Source organism: Oryx dammah, unplaced genomic scaffold (assembly GCF_014754425.2).
Source record: "Oryx dammah isolate SB20612 unplaced genomic scaffold, SCBI_Odam_1.1 HiC_scaffold_7, whole genome shotgun sequence".
Classification (NCBI taxonomy): domain Eukaryota; kingdom Metazoa; phylum Chordata; class Mammalia; order Artiodactyla; family Bovidae; genus Oryx; species Oryx dammah.
This window is the reverse complement of record NW_024070191.1, coordinates 18,207,391-18,213,251: the sequence shown is the minus strand read 5'-3', so window position 1 is coordinate 18,213,251 and position 5,861 is coordinate 18,207,391. Positions and strand designations below refer to the sequence as shown.

Below are 5,861 nucleotides of genomic sequence, written 5' to 3'. Positions count from 1 at the left end.
ATTGCAAACACTAGACAGTGGTTTCTCATTGCAAACACTAGACAGTGTTTCTCAACTGGGAGTGATTTCGCCCTCACCCCCCCAGCCCACCTTCACTTTGGAGGGTATTTAGCTATGTCAGGAGACATTTTTGACTGTCACAGCTGGGGAGACAAGGCGCTACAGGCATCTCGTGGGAAGAGGCCAAGGGTCCTGCCATGCCCAGGACAGCCCCCCATAGCAAAGAACATCCAGCCCCAAATGTCGATCATGTCAAGATTGAGAAACTCTGGGCTTACTTAAGGCAGAACAGTAAAATGCTCAGATTTAACCAAAAGGTGAACAAACTAGGCCAGAGGTCTCCAACTAGTATCCTGTGTGACATGATCAATTTCTTTTTTTCATCAAAAAGCTATCTTACTCACAAAGTTAAGATAAATAGGAAAGACGAAATCAGTTATATTCAATTGGAGAACTATTCAAAAATTAATTTTACATTCTGCTCTTAATATATCTTGTGTTTCTACCCATCAACATGGATGAATCTCAGAAATGTTAACAATGAGTCAAAAAGCAAGTCGAGCAAAAAAATAATCAGCATGATATGCATATGAAGGTTGAAAACAAAACTAAAAAATATACTATTTAGGGATATATAAATATAGTTACACAAGGAAAATGAAGGAATTATAACACCAATGTCATTCAAGATAGTATTTATGTCTGCAAAGAAGAGGAACAAGCTTGGTGGAATGCAAAAAAATCCTTAAATATACAGATTATATTCTACACTTTCTGTTAGTAAGTGGGTTCTTCAGTGTTTCTTTTCTTATTGTACCTAAGAATTTCCTTGGGTATATCAAAAATCACATAAAAACAATCTTAAATTCAGTTATAATAGTAGTATACTTTGGCCACCTGATGTGATGACCTGACTCATTTGAAAAGACCCTGATGCTGGGAAAGATTGAGGGCGGGAGAAGGAGATGACAGAGAATGAGATGGGTGGATGGCATCACCGACTCAATGGACATGGGTTTGGGTGGACTCCGGGAGTTAGTGATGGACAGGGAGGTCTGGTGTGCTGCAGTCCATGGGGTCGCAGTCAGACACAACTGAGTGACTGTGGTCACTGAAGGGTTTTCCTTTAAGTTCTGTTGCCACCTGCAGGTTATAACTAAGTACTGCAAAAATTGTCTTCAATGAACATCAAAATTAATGAACATCAAAAGGCCTGGAGTGCTGCGATTCATTGGGCGCAAAGAATCGGACACGACTGAGCGACTGAACTGAACTGAAAACAAATGAACTTCACAAGGCATTTGGAATACAAAGAAGCATAAAAGGCAGGGTTTCTTCTCAAGCCACACTTAAAATCTATCTGTGGATAAAGAACTTACAGAACACATTAAAGAGATAAACAATATAGCACAAAACATTATATTTTAAGTGCCCCCTGGTCAGTGTCATACTGAATCTCAGTAACACATTTTGATATTTTACACAGCATGACAACTGATTTAATTAACTATCAGATTCCAACCCCTTGACTTGATTCATTCTGCTACCACCTTAGGCCAGGCCTTAATTACTGCATGCCAGTTACCACCCATTCTTTGTCTCTCCTCTGTCCTCTCGCTAGTCAGCTCTAAACATTGCCACTAGATTAAAGTCTTAAAATGACTACTTCGTTATATCATTGCCTCTTCCAAATCCTCATCTGGTTCCATACTACCTATAGAACAAAGCCCAACCTTTCAGATCAACATTTAAGATTGTTTTTTTAGCTTGGCCCTAACCTGTTCATCCATTTTGCTTTCTTCTCCTGTTTCCCGATTCCCTGCCACATGAATTCTCTATTTGACCCTGTCTGTCTTCTGCATTATCTATTGCTTATTTTGGACGTACTATCTAACTTATAGCTCTTTTTCCTTGAACATCATTCTTCCATTTAGGCCTTCACACCCATCTTTAATATATGTTAAGTTTTTCTTAAATGTGGAAAACTGAGATGTAGTTTCAACCTGTATCTCTTAGAGGCCACTCATTCCTTATTTACATTTCCACCAGGGTGTTGCCCCTAACTTCACCCTACATAGATATCATAGAACTATCACCATCTTTGAGGCAATGTAGCATACTTAATTCAACAGAGCTTCCTAGTGATAAAGTATCTGTTTTCCAAGGTAGCAGATGCAAGAGACTCGAGTTCAATCCCTGGGTCTGGAAGATCCCCTGGATGAGGAAATGGCAACCCACTCCAGCATTCTTGCCTGGAAAATCCCATGGACAGAGGAGCGTGGTGGGCTACCACCGGCCAAGAGGGTCCCAGAGTTAGACACAACTGAATGGCTGAGCATGCATGCATTTAATAGAACATACTCTTTCTCTGCATTCCTAAAGCACTTACTGTATCATTTATTTGCCATATTCATACACTAACACTACCGATGCTAAACTGGTTTATTTGCATCGTTGTTTTCTAAATTAGATGTGAAGTTTTTAAAAATTGGGGATAATTTCATCATTTTGGGGTTCTTTCCTCTGTCCACAGCCCATACTTATTTTGAGGTCCCCATTTTAATATAAACATTTCTCAGGCTCCTCCCACCACCAGATATAAGAGCATTAGCCTTTTTTTAGGGTTCATAAATTTAAAAAAAATATAAAAAATAATGACCACAATTTCAGTAGTGCTTTTGAATTCATTTGAATTGTTTCAGTGCCAGTAGCTTCCATCACCATTTTGTTTTATGCCTCCAATAACATATAGGCATAAAACAAAATGGTGATGATGATGGCTTATTTTTTTTTCCCGTGCATTTTCTTAATTAAAAAATTCTTTCGAGGGGACAGTAGACCTCAGTTTAAACCTGGGCTTTCCCGTTTGGAGCTGTCAGAATTTTGACGATTTATTTAACCTCTCATTAGTAAAATGGAACTGATGCAGAACCAGTTATCTTCATAACAGTTGTGAGAATTTAAAAAATTACAACAGATGAAATGCTGGAACTGCTGTCCAGTACAGAATTAACATTACTTTAAGGGAGGGGGGAGCCTTCCAAGGTAGGCGACATTACTAGCTCTTGTCCCTCATTTCATGGATGCAGCAACTGAAGCTCAGAAAAGTTAACTTGCCCAAGGTTTTAGTGGGCTAGAGTAAATACCTAATCCATTATCCCATCGGTGGTGTGAGTTCTCACAGCACTTTGTTTTCTTATAAAAAGAATTTATTTACATCATACCTTATTTCTTCATCATTCAATAAAATACCTCTCAAAGGGCAGGGACTAAGTTTTTGTTACCTAAATAATGTACTTAAAAATATATGACGAAGTGTCAAAGATCACTGCACTGAAATTGAACCTAAATTCAGTTGCAAATTACAGTAGCAGGAAGGGCTTTATTTATCTGAATTATGTATTGACATGTAGTTCTACTATTCTGTTTTGCGAACAATTTTTATTGGTGACTGAGCGCCGAAGAATTGATGCTTTTGAACTGTGGTGTTGGAGAAGACTCTTGAAGAGTCCTTTGGACTGCAAGGAGATCCAACTAGTCCATTCTGAAGATCAGCCCTGGGATTTCTTTGGAAGGAATGATGCTGAAGCTGAAATTCCAGTACTTTGGCCACCTCATGCCAAGAGTTGACTCATTGGAAAAGACTCTGATGCTGGGAGGGATTGGGGGCAGGAGGAGAAGGGGACGAGAAAGGATGAGATGGCTGGATGGCATCACGGACTCGATGGGCGTGAGTCTGGTGATGGACAGGGATGCCGGGCGTGCTGCGATTCATGGGGTCGCAAAGTCAGACGCGACTGAGCGATTGAACTGAACTGAGAACAATTTACTCTTGGAACTCAGGTGCGTATTATTCATTCCTCCTACCCTTATCTTGCTTAAAACAAAACTACCCCGCATCTGCAAACTGTCGAAAAATAAAATGCTCTCGTACGCAAGGAAAACTGAGCAATGTTAAAAGCTTTCAGTTAGCCACACCGAAGACCTTAACTATCACTTTACTCATTTTGGGGGGTTTACGAGAGAACCTGTCAATGTATTACTAACCTTAAAGTGTCGCTGGTGAGAGAAGAGAGTATATACACAGGGAATTCAGAGACTATAGTTTCAGGTAACATTTCTTGAGATTCAATTTTGATGAAAATCATCTGGCTTTTCTAAGACCAGCAGGGCATGAATTCAAGCTGGCGTTAATTACTGACTGATGATGCTCCCACTGACCAACTGGACGATTTCGGCTAATAAACTTGCGTGGGTTTATCTCCTCAGGTGTAAAATTAGGCCCAGATTGTAAAGGCCATTTTGGTTCCATCCCTTCCCGACCCACATATGGGTGGAGAGCGACCCCAGTTTCTGGTCTCTCTCCTTCTTCCGACACTTCCAGGGGCTGGCATCTCCCTCCCCAGCCCCCGCCCCAAGGAAAACGGGATCCCGCCTCCGCTCGTTTTCCGTCTGCCAAGGCGGGTCTCCAACCACTTCCTCAGAGGCCTCGCCCTCCTTGTGGAGGAGCCGGAAGCGCACAGCATGCTGGGATTCGTAGTCACATCCCTCTCGGCGAAAGAGCGGGAGCGTGTAACCCGAGATCGAGCTGGCATTCTGGGATACGTAGTTTCTGGTGGTTCGTTTGTGGACTCGACACCGGGCTCCGGAGCGAGAGGTGACACCACCGACTCCAGCGGGTCACATGACTCCGGTCTAGCGCGCGGATCGCACTGCGGCTCCCGCCCGGGCGAGTTTCGCCCCCGCGCGGCCGTTGCCGAGGAGACGGCGCATGTCTCCCGGCGCGTTGCCCCCTCTGCAGTCCCCCCGCCCCTCTTCTCCCACCACAATGAGATCCTAAGATGGCGGTGGCTGCGGCGGTTGGCGCTGAGGAGCTGAGGTAGACGAGGCGGCCATTGGGCCCTTAAGCAGCCAGGGAACTTGGGGCTTCTCCCTGCTGCGGTCTCTAAGGGCGGCCCGCTGCCGGTGGCGGGTCGCGGGGGCGCTGACCGCTCCTCCGCCTTTGGCAGGAGCGGCTGCTTCGTTTACAGGTAATGCCTGCGCGATCCCAGCCCTTGGCAACCGAGGGCAGCGCGGCGCCGGGGCGGGAGAGCAACGGCCCTGGGACACTTGACCCTGGAGAGCCTGGCCTCAGGCCCACGCCTCTGGTGGGGCTCCTTGCTGCTTGCTTCCCGTCCTCTGGGCGGGCCGATTGCCCCTTCCCCCAGACCGAGCGATGCTATCTAGGGACGGGTCGGCGACTGCAGGACCCCGTGGTTGCCTCCCCGCCCCTCTTGCTGGCCCCGGGGAGGAGGCCGCCCTGGGGACTCGGGCGCCCCAGGAATGTCCCTCGCGAGTGGAGGAAGCGGAGTCGGGGTTACAGTTTGGTTGGGAGGGGGCGTCTCGTTTTCCATAGCAAGGGGCCTTAGTGGGCCATAATCTGCGCCTCTTCTACCCTACCCCCCAAATTCCGTTCCGTGGGGCTCTCGAGCTCCAGAATTTGGAGTGGAGAAGAGCGGGTTAGGAGCGATGCGACTTTGGGGTTGGGCCGTGAGCAGCAGGATTTACGCCGTCCCGGGCGTTTTAGAGCAGAAGGGCCGGGGGAGGCGTTCCTGACTTTGGGGTTCGTACTGGCCAGGCGAATGCTAATTTCACCGCGCTTCCCTCCGCCCTCCCGCGGCGCCCCTTCGCCATCCCTTACTGCAGGTTCAGTTTGGATGGGCCCCGGGTGGGGAAATAGTAAAGGCCAAATGGATTCGAGGAACGTTGCTTGCTCTGCAGAAACGAGTGTTTGGGGATTACGTCGTAGGCCCCGCTGGGGGGGCGGGGCCTCCAAACTTTTAAGCCCCGTGGCTCATTCCTCTAGAGCTCATCCTATCTGG

General features: G+C 46.4%; 1 protein-coding gene across 19 annotated transcripts in view; it reads left to right on the top strand.

Moving 5' to 3' along the window:
* Positions 1–4,634: 4,634 nt before the first annotated feature.
* PCM1 (pericentriolar material 1) overlaps positions 4,635–5,861 on the top strand; it is an 89,627-nt gene continuing 88,400 nt past the window's right edge. For all 19 annotated transcript variants that reach the window (XM_040243123.1, XM_040243136.1, XM_040243128.1 and 16 more), the window contains exon 1: positions 4,635–5,030. The gene's annotated coding sequence lies outside the window, so the exon portion shown is untranslated. The remainder of the gene's footprint in view (positions 5,031–5,861) is intronic.